The following is a 13,174-nucleotide window of genomic DNA, read 5'->3' as shown; positions in this document are numbered from 1 at the left end:
ATAACTTGAAAATTAATTTGGACAAAACAAAACTTATGACATTTAAACAACGGACTAATTATACACCTAATCTAAATGTAGCTTATAAGGGACAAAGAATTGATGAGACTGACATGACCAAATTTCTAGGATTGAATGTAGACGATAAGCTGACGTGGAAATATCAAATTGACTCTATATGTAAGAAACTAAACCAACATTCATATGCATTGTATAATTTAAGAAAAAGGGTGAACCCATCTGCAGTGCTTACCGCTTACCATGCCTTTGTAACATCCACTCTAAGATACGGCATAATTTTTTGGGGCAACTCTACAGACCGAGAAATGGCATTTCTAGCTCAGAAAAAGTGTGTAAGATCCTTGTGCGGTATTAGCTTTGAAGAATCCTGTAAGCCTTATTTTCAAAATCTCAAGATTCTACCCAACTAGCAAAATAGTCGTATAAGAATTGATTTACTCAGTCTGTAATCGTATAACAGCCGAGTTACGGTTGTTGAAGCACCAATATATCGTATAATAGCGGTTAACTCGACTATTTAGCAATTTTCGCTAATTAGTGCTATAATCATGTCGTATAAACGTTTATAGCGCTTCCTTCCAAACGTTTATAGCACTATCTTTTAGCACTTTTATTCCACCTTTTAATAAATGCTGAGTTAGCGCTACTAAATCACTTTTATTCAGCATAATTGTTCTATTAAAATCATATAACAGCTATAGATTAGCTAATTGTCTGAATAAGGCGCTTTAATACAACTGTTACTCAACTCTCTTCTCTGTTGCTATAAAAGCCAATTAAAAGCAATCAAATAACCATTTGGCAACAATGCTGCTGTAACAGCGCGCTTATATCATAATTCGGGTAATGGAGTTCAAACCGCTGTTATAGGAGCTGAAGTGTATTTACAGGTTTTATTCAAAATGTATTCAGCTTAGAGTACTTACTTTTAAAGAGTTTTGAACTACATTAACAGCACAAGTCAGCCATGTTGACGTTTCAATATAGTCCGGTGGCCAACTGCATGAAACCCTACCTGACAAAAAAATAGAATAATCCTACTCTGTAGGGGTAGCTGACTTTTAGTAGCATCAACTGTTCTTGGTCGGCCGCGGCTTAATTTGGAAAATTTTGCGCTAATGGCAAAATAGTGGCACAAAAATTCATAAAAAAAAACCCCATCGTATAATAGAATGAAATTTGCATGGTAGGATAGCTGCCTTTGAGGACAGCAAAACAAAACTGGTCAGCTACATCCTGTGTTGGCAGGTTCTTGTGTCCGACCGAATTTGTGGTACCACGTGACAGCTACAATTTACCTCATCGAAAAATAGAATCAAAACAACTGATTGTAATACCTACATTAAATTTGTTGACATATGTCTTGGTCGGCCTCATCTTAGCCTGACAGCGTTTTCAGTCCGTCCGCATTAAAAAAAAAGTCAATGGCAGCTATCCTACCATACAAGTGACATTCTATTTTTCGATGAGGTAAATTGTAGCTCACTTGGTACTACAAATTCGGTCGGACACAGGAACCTGCCAACACAGGATGTAGCTGACCACTTTTGTTTTTTTGATGAATATTTGTACCACTTTTTTGCCATTTGCGCAAAATTTGCCAAGTTAAGCCACGGCCGACCAAGAGCAGTTGAAGCTGCTAAAAGTCAGCTACCCCTACAGAGTAGGATTTTTCAATTTTTTTATCAGGTAGGGTTTCATGCAGTCGGCCATCGGACTATAAATCCATAAACATGGCGACATCATGTGCTATAAGTGTAGCAGTAAACGCAGTTACTCGACTTATAGTCGAATTAATGAGATATAACAGAAACTAGATCGTGTAAGCAAATTTTTACTTATTTTTATTAATATTTTTTTATTGAAATTTAAGTAAATAGGCGGCCCATGAATATATATGAACCAGTGCCTTTGGTTTTATCAATAAAGTATTTTTCGCGCTGGGTTTTACTGTATTACGTGTACTTACAGACAGTAAAAACTTATGTACACAATCACGGTAAAAATAAATGTCATGGATGACAGCAGTAAAAAATACTTAAGTACCTTTTTGTTTTATTAGACACGTGAAGACGATTAGGCCTCAAACTTAATCAAATAATTGAAATATAATCGCTTACCTGAGATCGTTTTTAGCACTTATTAGTTGAATAAAAGCATTTACTGCACTCTTACACATTTAAAATGCCGAGTAAAAGCAATCCGGCTAACTTTACGAAACATTTTTGCTGAGAAAAAGCAGTGCGGCTGCTTTTATAGAACACTTTTACTGAGTAATAGTAAATTGCTAATGTTTATAGAACAAATAGTCGAGTAAAAGCACTATCGTTAGTATCGTTGCTATTAAAACACTAGAAGTGCTTTTATCCACTTTTACTCAACTCTTACAGCATCGATTTGCTTCTTATACAGCGCTTACTCGATTTTTATAACACTTTTAGTCTGTATAAGTGCGCCTTTTCGCGTTGAGTAAACGCTTACAGGACTTCTACTCGACTGTTTTTACACCGTTTATAGCACCAAAAAGCGAAAATAAAAATGTGCTCTCAACTTTTATAGCACATAGATTTGCTAGTTGGGTAACTCTTCCTAGCCTATATATATTTGAAATGTGTGTTTTTGTAAAATGTAACTCCCATCTATTCTTAAACTTTAGAAGCTCACGATTACGGGGTAAAATATTACATTCTGTCATACCTACAACGATGCTATTCCAAAAAATGTGGTCGGAATGGCCCCAAGAATATTTAATAAAATACCACAAGACATTCAATTGCTAGAGCTCAACCAGTTTAAAAAAGCCTTGAAACTGTTACTGATTCGAAAGAGTTACTACTCAATAAAAGATTTTTTAGATGATAAGGACTTGTAAATACCTATTATATTTTGACATGCATGCTCTCAACATTTGTATGCCGTAAGGCGCCACATAGTGAAACTGACTGAACTGTAACACCCTATAACCTATGTTGGACAAATAAATAATTTTGTATTTTGTAAGTAATTGTATTAAAAACAAACGATTTTTTACATTTGTAAGTAATTGTATTAAAAACAAACGAATTTTTGTGCCACTATTTTGCCATTAGCGCAAAATTTTCCAAATTAAGCCGCGGCCGACCAAGAACAGTTGATGCTACTAAAAGTCAGCTACCCCTACAGAGTAGGATTTTTCAATTTTTTTATCAGGTAGGGTTTCATGCAGTCGGCCATCGGACTATAAATCCATAAACATGGCGACATCATGTGCTATAAGTGTAGCAGTAAACGCAGTTACTCGACTTATAGTCGAATTAATGAGATATAACAGAAACTAGATCGTGTAAGCAAATTTTTACTTATTTTTATTAATATTTTTTTATTGAAATTTAAGTAAATAGGCGGCCCATGAATATATATGAACCAGTGCCTTTGGTTTTATCAATAAAGTATTTTTCGCGCTGGGTTTTACTGTATTACGTGTACTTACAGACAGTAAAAACTTATGTACACAATCACGGTAAAAATAAATGTCATGGATGACAGCAGTAAAAAATACTTAAGTACCTTTTTGTTTTATTAGACACGTGAAGACGATTAGGCCTCAAACTTAATCAAATAATTGAAATATAATCGCTTACCTGAGATCGTTTTTAGCACTTATTAGTTGAATAAAAGCATTTACTGCACTCTTACACATTTAAAATGCCGAGTAAAAGCAATCCGGCTAACTTTACGAAACATTTTTGCTGAGAAAAAGCAGTGCGGCTGCTTTTATAGAACACTTTTACTGAGTAATAGTAAATTGCTAATGTTTATAGAACAAATAGTCGAGTAAAAGCACTATCGTTAGTATCGTTGCTATTAAAACACTAGAAGTGCTTTTATCCACTTTTACTCAACTCTTACAGCATCGATTTGCTTCTTATACAGCGCTTACTCGATTTTTATAACACTTTTAGTCTGTATAAGTGCGCCTTTTCGCGTTGAGTAAACGCTTACAGGACTTCTACTCGACTGTTTTTACACCGTTTATAGCACCAAAAAGCGAAAATAAAAATGTGCTCTCAACTTTTATAGCACATAGATTTGCTAGTTGGGTAACTCTTCCTAGCCTATATATATTTGAAATGTGTGTTTTTGTAAAATGTAACTCCCATCTATTCTTAAACTTTAGAAGCTCACGATTACGGGGTAAAATATTACATTCTGTCATACCTACAACGATGCTATTCCAAAAAATGTGGTCGGAATGGCCCCAAGAATATTTAATAAAATACCACAAGACATTCAATTGCTAGAGCTCAACCAGTTTAAAAAAGCCTTGAAACTGTTACTGATTCGAAAGAGTTACTACTCAATAAAAGATTTTTTAGATGATAAGGACTTGTAAATACCTATTATATTTTGACATGCATGCTCTCAACATTTGTATGCCGTAAGGCGCCACATAGTGAAACTGACTGAACTGTAACACCCTATAACCTATGTTGGACAAATAAATAATTTTGTATTTTGTAAGTAATTGTATTAAAAACAAACGATTTTTTACATTATTGGCACTACGTCAGCTCGCTCGCTCGACGACAGTTCGGAACTTGAAATTATTGTTTTATAACGTGAAGCTGTTTTTCGGGACAATTTTCACTTTGTCGGGAATCGGGAACACATGCTAAAAATCGGGAGAATCCCGCCGAATCCCGACCATCTGGCAACCCTATCACCAGCGGAGAAATTAACGACAATACTTCTACCTATACGTTCAATGTGTTTCATTCAAGACTTACATGTTTTCTACAAAATCGACCAATAAGTAGATGTTAGGTACTTACATATTTAAAATTTCTCACGCACTGCAAGTTTTATCAGAAGTATAAAACGGTTGTATCTATCACAGTTCACAGATATATATACAGAGGTAGTCACTTAGTAGGACTTTATGTCCTTAACTACTCGTACTATGTAACGAAGAGTAAACAAACAGCCTTAAATTTGTAGAACAAATAGGTAACTATTATTCCATGATTACACCCACGACCAGAAATCAAAATTTTGTTTCAATAAAGAACATCCTACTTTGCGAAAGGCCCACTTTTGCAACTTTTTTGAGTGAGCTCTGACTAAATTACCCCCTACCGCAATACAAAGGTAACCTTTCGCCCACACGGACCTCATGTGAGTATTGTTTTATTTCGCTTTGATGGTGGAACAAAATACGACCTATTTATATAAAGCAAAGAGTTACAATTTTGTTGGATTGCATTTTTAAAGAAGTTTGTAAGACAATGCATATCAAAGAAAGTAAAGAAAGGAATACCTTAATATGATCTTTATAAAGTTGGAAAGACGCAAGTGAGACCTTTACTAATTTTACTTTTACATCCAAATTATAAAACCCTAATCTAAGCTTTAAATGAATGAAGGAAATAATAATAAAAAATACTTTATTGCACACTACAAAACACAATGTTTAGTTTGTGGAGCAGCCATTACAACAGTGATGTAAGTAGGTAAATAATGTTTTTGGCCAAATGTTTGAGTAACTTCATCGTGATTGGCATCTTTGTACGTACATATTTATGACTAACGACTCGATTCGGAAAGTAAATTAGATTTCTACTAGACTTCAACAAGTTACGATACGGATAATTTAAAGATATTTGTAAGATAGATATGTCAAATATGACGTTTCCGCGATTCTGGAGGTCCTCTTGAACGATTTCGACAAGTTATGACTTAGATATCCAAGTCACATCTAGTCGATATCTAATGTAGATCTAGTTGATCTATAAATCGTCTCAAGATCTTGTGATTATCTCGAAATCCGAATAGGCCTGTAAGACATTTTTAAGTACCTATGATAATATCGAGTAGGTACAGACGGTAACGTTGACTTTAAGAATCTGTTTACACTTTATGTCTTATTATCAAGAAGTAAGGTGCAAAAGGGTAGAAATATCTTTGACGTCGACTGTACTATAGTACAGGTCTTTATTGATTTTCACACATTATCATTACCAAAATAAACCTATAAAATTAATAATTAAATCTTTAAAGGTTGAGAGTCATGGTCTGACACAGCATGCGTGTACCGCATAATAAGACAACCGCGATGTATAACGTACGACAAAGGGAAATGTATAATCTTTATTTATGTATATGGAAAAAATGCAGTCTAAACAGATCCCAGAGTCATCAATTAAAACAAAATAGGTACATATTTACACAGTGCATATTTGATTTTGATTTGACAGCAGGTAATTTTCAAAAATTTCAGGCATAAGCTTGTACTAAGAAATATAGAAAATACAAAGTTATAAGTACCTTAAGATAGTAGCTCATTGGACTCGATGTTCATAACCACAGTCGTTTAAGAGATTTATGACGCAGAGTATCTATAAGGAAATCGCTAGGAATGGGTGGAGCCAGCGGAATAAGGAGAATATATTTATGTGGTGATGTGAATTTAACGGTAGTAATCGCTAGACAGTAGAGTACGTCAAATCATAGATTAAATACTAAAGTTGTAAAAATGCATCACATATTAAGAGCCAACGGGAGTGGTCATTTCTCCATACAAACGTACTCCTCGTTTTCCTCCGTGGTTTTTGAAGCTAGAGCAATGATTTTTTCAACACAGATTAATATTGTCAATATCTGTGTCGGACCGTTTTGCTTTTTTTGATATTTTTGTTTTTTAAGGCGCTAGAGCCCTTCAAAAATGGCCAAAATGGCCTAATTGACTATGCCGCAATGAGAGGCGTGGCATTCAAAACTGATATCAATTAGCCAAAAAAGCAAAACGGTCCGACACAGATAATTTCATAATCATTTAGATTTCCAAATTTGGTTACGATTGGTTAAGTTTTGGAGGAGGAAACAGAGGAGTACGAAACCTCGATTTTTTAGATTTTTACGCAGGATTTTTCGCCTTGTCCTTATCGCACTACTTTTAGGTGCCGCTTCCGTTAGCGAGACGGGTATATTTACCTAAAATATTTAAAACTCAGCTCCTGTTTCGTCTTAAATGAATAGACAAACAACAACATAGGAATAACGTACCTATATTGTTGTTTCTCTGCGAACGATGGGCAAGGGATATTTAAGTCGCGGCAGGCATATGAAAAGGAACTTCAGGAGATAAACAATTAAACTCCATTTATTACCTACTTCCCAACAAACAATTAGGCGACACTTAGCACTTATTTTATCACCTAAAGACATATAACGGCTGGAGAATAGCTATATACTCTAAGCTTACAGGCTCTGGTGACATCAAGGTCTTTAAGAAGTCCATGTATAGCTTTAAGATCCACAGTAGCCGTTTTGGCCGCTATAATGAATCTTAAGCAGCTAGTGTTATAGCTCAAAGTGAATTCTACCACCTTAACATCTATATGAGTAATAAGCAGCTGCAATTTTCACTTAAGGTTCTAAACAGGCGATAAAAACTCTTTTATATCTCCGTTACTCGCAATCGCTTCTTAACTCTCTTGTCTCACTTACAGTCGAAAAGAGAAGTTATGAGTCACTTTTATAGATCATGTAGTCGCAGACGGGCGTTATTCAATACCTTAGTACATCTTATAGTGTTATTAGAGTCTTACTTACAACCTAAGCCTATAGCGCCATGTTAATATGACCGATGAATCAATAAGCAAAACAAAAACTGTTAATTAGAACGTAAATACTTAATAAAAATCGATAATTTTACTCAATATAGACATAATGTTAGTATTGTTGTATTTAAAACCGGACTTCACGTATATTGTGTAATTTTGCGAAAATTAAATACGGTGGACCACAATTTAAAAAATATTATATTCAGATAGATATGCAAAGGATCAGAGGCCCTTTAAAATTTTGTTAGTAATACATATAGTTATTGACAGTGTAATTAATTTCGCCATCATAAATCCGCAGATAACACCGGCATCGGTGAACTAAAATAATTATTTGCTTTTATTTATCCGCCATTACATTTCACTTCAAGCTGTCACAGTGCAAGCTTACAAATAATAATACAAAATGGAAACATCTGCAACCAAAGCAGTCAGGGCTAAGGAAAAAATGTGCAATTACCTTCTTGAGTGTTACAAATATTGACTTTAAATGCTAATATACCATCTAAAGCTGAAAGTATCATCTATATAGCTCTACACTACTACTCAAACAGTTAGTAGTCGCTTATTTGGCACCCTTTTAAATCCTAAGTTGTTAATCAACGCTATTACAGCACTACTTTAGCGCTCTTCTACTACAACAGTTTGTAGTCACCTATATGCAACCCATATAGCTCCTAAAGAATTAATTAACACTATTGTAGCTCCACTATACCGCTCTTATGTCTCTTTTTTATCCCCTAACCCTACTGTAGCACTGTTATAAATCTTACGGTGATAAAATTTGTGCCCAATCCGGGGTTAAAACGGGGTTATAGCCGGCTATAACTCCTATTTTTAGAGTACTAACAACACCTAAAGAGTAAATAGGCGCTTATATAAATCTCTTGTAACCCTTAAATTTAGCGCCTAATGTTAGTTGGGTTATGTAATACTCACATAAGATGAAACCACCAGCCTAATTCGAACAATGCTTTTAAGATGTCACAGCGGTACGATACCGATCTGTCAGTGTCGAGTCAGGTGAAATTTCTACAAACACTTTTGACACTGGCATATCGGTATCGCATCGATCGCTGTGACATCTTATAAAGTATTGTTCGAATTGGGCCGCAAACCGCAAGTTTCTTTCTTGTATGTGGCGTCAGAAAGAGACGAAAATTTTGTCAAATCATCTTGTAAACCTCAGAACATGATCCATTACTGGGCCATTTTATACAGTCCAATTATGTAAATTGTATACATAATTGTACTGTATAAAATCTATTTTATTTCTATCTACTCGGCGACATGTTTAAGAATGCAGTATACCTATAGATGTTGTCCTTAACTAACGAAGAGGTTTCATAATAATTTAAAAATATAAAATATTATTCTTAAATACCAACCAACTACAGAAAACCCATATAAACTGGTTACATGGTCACATCGTGAATATCATGATCTCATGGGCATAAGTCTTACTTCTTCAGTAGCCATGCATTCATATCTAATATGTTATAGCATTTTGCGACATCTGTTTGCAATCACAATGGGCTAATACCTATCTCAAAATGAATTGTTCCTGTCAGTTTCACGCAAAGACTGATATTCGATGATCAATCTGATCTAAATAGGTAGGTGTGTCCTTATTTATTCGTAGGTATGACATTGACTTTGGTCATTCATACGTAAGATATGTTTTATTTTAAATAATAGAAACATACCCTGATCATCGGTATATGTGTAGACAAGTTAATATGTAGTTTAACATTAAAAAAAAAACTGTAAAATTACTTTTAAAATTTGGCTTTTGGTCATTTTTCTAAGGTTAAAAAAACTTTTAAACTAACGGCAATTTTTTTCAATCAAATTCAGTGGTAGCGTAGCTCTTCTAAATTAACCTGTGCTTAAAATAAAATATTGCAAAGCGGCAAAAATCACGCCAACAGTAAATAATCATAAAGTTAACTTGATTGGACATACACTCAAATATCACCCTACAGACATTGAGTTAAGGCCTACTACAACATTTGTCTCCTATATTTAACGCTATGAACTATGTCCTCATTATATCTATAATTCCTCACTTTTGCTGCATGTGGGTATATTGAACGTAGGTGGAGTATAATGGCTCAGTGAATCAATTTGATTCGACATGCGAATGTGATTTGACTTTTGAGAAAGTGGGTTTTATCAATAGTTGTGAATTTGTGAAGAGTAGCGGCACAATGAAAAAAATTTTGATTTATTGAGAAGTGATAATTAGATTTGACAAGAATTAACAGAGAACAATGAATATACCGGAATACCTATTGTCGTATCCACGCAGACATAACTTAATTATCATGGTCATTCGGTACGATGAGTAATATCTGTAGGCCTTAGAGCATATAGTACCTAACTGGAGACGGCATGGCTGTCATTTTCTGTATGAAACAGTCTGCCGATTTTTGCGGGGCGGGGGACGTCAAATGCATTTCTATTTCTACATGATTTGTACGTAACGTACAAATAGCCATGTCAGTCCATACAAATGTTTACACAATTGTGCAAGTATTTCGGCAGAGGGGTAAGCTCTTAAAGGCGACTCCAGTTATTAAATGCTCTAAGCTCTAGGCCTAGCACAGCAGGGGCGCGACAGTATCTCGCCCGCAAGATAGACTACCCGCCTTTTTCCAACTGTCGGCTCGATTCGGGAAATGAATTAGAGATTAACTAGATACGATATAGTAAAGATATGTGACGTTCCAAGGCAAAAGGTACCTTATAACGGCTGGCGCATAGAGCCGCAACAATATTGGAGCGGCGTCTTAATAATAGCGTAAGCGCCAACCGCCATAAGGTACCTTTACCCGTGGGACGTCACATATCTTTACAATATCGTATCTAGTTAATCTCTAATTCATTTCCCGAATCGCGCTGTGTACTTATTAATTAAAGAGGGACGGGTAGTCTATCGCGCGGGCTCTCGCCCGCCTACTACCTGCTGTGGTAGGCCTACTGTGACGACACGATCTAAGCAGGGTTCTGGACTTGCTCCATAGAACTTTCCTTTCTTCCGTTCTTTGGCCTGGTGAAGCCATCCTTCAGCAACCGGAGCAAGCGCCATCTATAAATAGTTACGTGGCCGCGCCGGCGTTACTAACGACTTCCTACGATGCGCCCGTCTGTCTGTCGCAACTATTGAACGGGATTTGACAAGGCTAACATTGTATGGAATATATTTATAACTAAAAAATAGACGTCGTTTCAACAAAATGACTGATATTTAAATACTTATTTATATAAAGAATAGAGAAATGTCGATATGACTTTCATTACCATAACAGTTAAGTACCATATTAGTCTATTTACACTAGCAAAAAGCAGAGCTTTGTAAGGGCTCGCGGAGATTTTCTACCTAAACGTACCGGACCGCGACTTTGATCCAGTTCGAGGCTTGTTCCATGTTCGATCGAATGGGTACGTAATAAGTCCGTTAAGGACGCAGCTATAAGTGAGAGCAAGAAAGAAGTATACCTTTTTTTTTTTTTACTTAGCTTAGCTTTTACTTTATCCATTAAAAACGTGTCCAGACGACAGAATCAAATTGCCAATATCATCCACACGTAATATACAATTTCATAACACTTATTACATCATACACAGTCGCCCAGTACTTTTTGTAAGGAAGCCAACTGGCTTTTCCTACATAATGTTGGGTCCGCGAGTCAATGTACTTGAATTTATTTATGCGTCCACACCACACAATTGAGCGTAACACTATCCCGTCTGGACACCTACTGGCGGTAATCATGCTGCTCCGCACATAAACTTACGTATAATTTGCCCTCTTAAGTGCTCATCAAGACGAGTGAGATGACCAAAACAGCGTGTGCCTATGTTGCAACAAACGTGAGCTCCACTAAATACTGCCAGGGTTCAGCTACAGATCTATCGTGAGTATCTCCTAAGTGATCAAAAAGACGAGTCGGATGACCAAAACAGCGTGTGCCTATATTGTATAAAACCCGAGCTCCACTAGGTACTGCCAGAGTTCAGCATCAGCTACCTTGGGTACACTCTACCAAGTGATCATCATGAGTCGGATGTCCAAAACAGCGTGTGTCTATGTTGCACTAAACCCGAGCTCCACTAGGTACTGCCAGGGTTCAGCATCAGCTCTATCTTGGGTAGTACTCTCCTAAGTGCTCATCAAGACGAGTGAGATGACCTAAACATCGTGTGCCTATATTGCAACAAACCTGAGTTCCGCTAGGTACTGCCACGGTTCTGGGTCATTTTGTTAAACTGCACGCCGACGTTGCAATTGGCGTGCAGTCGGCGTGCAGCTTCCATACAAGTTGCAGTCGGGTTGTAGTCCGTCTGTATCGGCCCTAAATCACTGAAGTTTGTTAATACAAACTACAGTGATACAGACGGCCTAATATGCTTATCTTTATTTATAATTTTGGCAGTTTCAAGCAATAGTATACGTATAATTCGACGACCGGTCTGGCCTGGTGGGTAGTGACCCTGCCTATGAAGCCGATGGTCCCGGGTTCGAATCTTGGTAAGGGCATTTATTTGTATGATGATACAGATATTTGTTCCTGAGTCATGGTTGTTTTCTATGTATTTAAGTATTTATATATTATATATATCGTTGTCTGAGTACCCACAACACAAGCCTTCTTGAGCTTACTGTGGGGCTTAGTCAATTTGTGTAAAAATGTCCTATAATATTTATTTATTTATTTATTTATTTATTTATTTATTTAGTATAACACTAAAACTGTTTCTCGAACTGAAAATACCCGATTTAAGTTTGTTAACACAACATGACTGATCAGTTCCTCGGCGTCACAGAACAGAACATACGAATAAATTGACCTCCGCAGTGAATATACAGCAAGATTGAATGTATTGTATTCACAGAAACTTAATTGCTAAATTGGGAATCAAACCAACCGAAGCGAGATGGGTCAGAATCCAAATTTTTTACGTCAGTCACAGCCTATTTGCTCCGAAACTACTGGACCAATTAAGTTGAAATTTGGTACACATATGTAAGTCTGTGACCCAAAGACGGACATGTAACGTCAACAAATGAATTTTAAACATGGACTACTTTTGGGGGGTAAATGAGAAAATTAAAAAACACATTTTTGCAAACTATATCGTGTTACATATCAAACGAAAGGGCTCATTGTGAGAATCTCAAATATATTATAAATTTAGGATAAAAAGTTTAGAAGTTATTCAAGAAAATAGATAAAAAAAATGACCATTCCCCCCCCTCTATCTCCGAAACTACAGGGTCTAAAATAATGAAAAGAATACACAAAATAGTTCTTTACCTAAAGATGACAGGAAAACCTATTAAAAATCTAGAGTCAAGCGTGAGTCGGACTGAAGACAAAAAATGCGACTAGGCTGTATCTGGCACACAGCCGTAATGGTACTTGTACTACTGATTGATTAGGTTACTATTGTTACGTGTTTAAAAAAGCACTATAGGTATTACCTCTCTTCGGCCTTCGCTTTTAAAATACTTGTAGGAAGCGCGAACCCATCGGACGCTCCGAGCT

The sequence above is a fragment of the Cydia splendana genome, chromosome 1 (genome assembly GCF_910591565.1).
Source record: "Cydia splendana chromosome 1, ilCydSple1.2, whole genome shotgun sequence".
Classification (NCBI taxonomy): Eukaryota; Metazoa; Arthropoda; class Insecta; order Lepidoptera; family Tortricidae; genus Cydia; species Cydia splendana.
The sequence above is the reverse complement of the archived record's forward strand: the minus strand, read 5'-3'. Positions refer to the sequence as shown.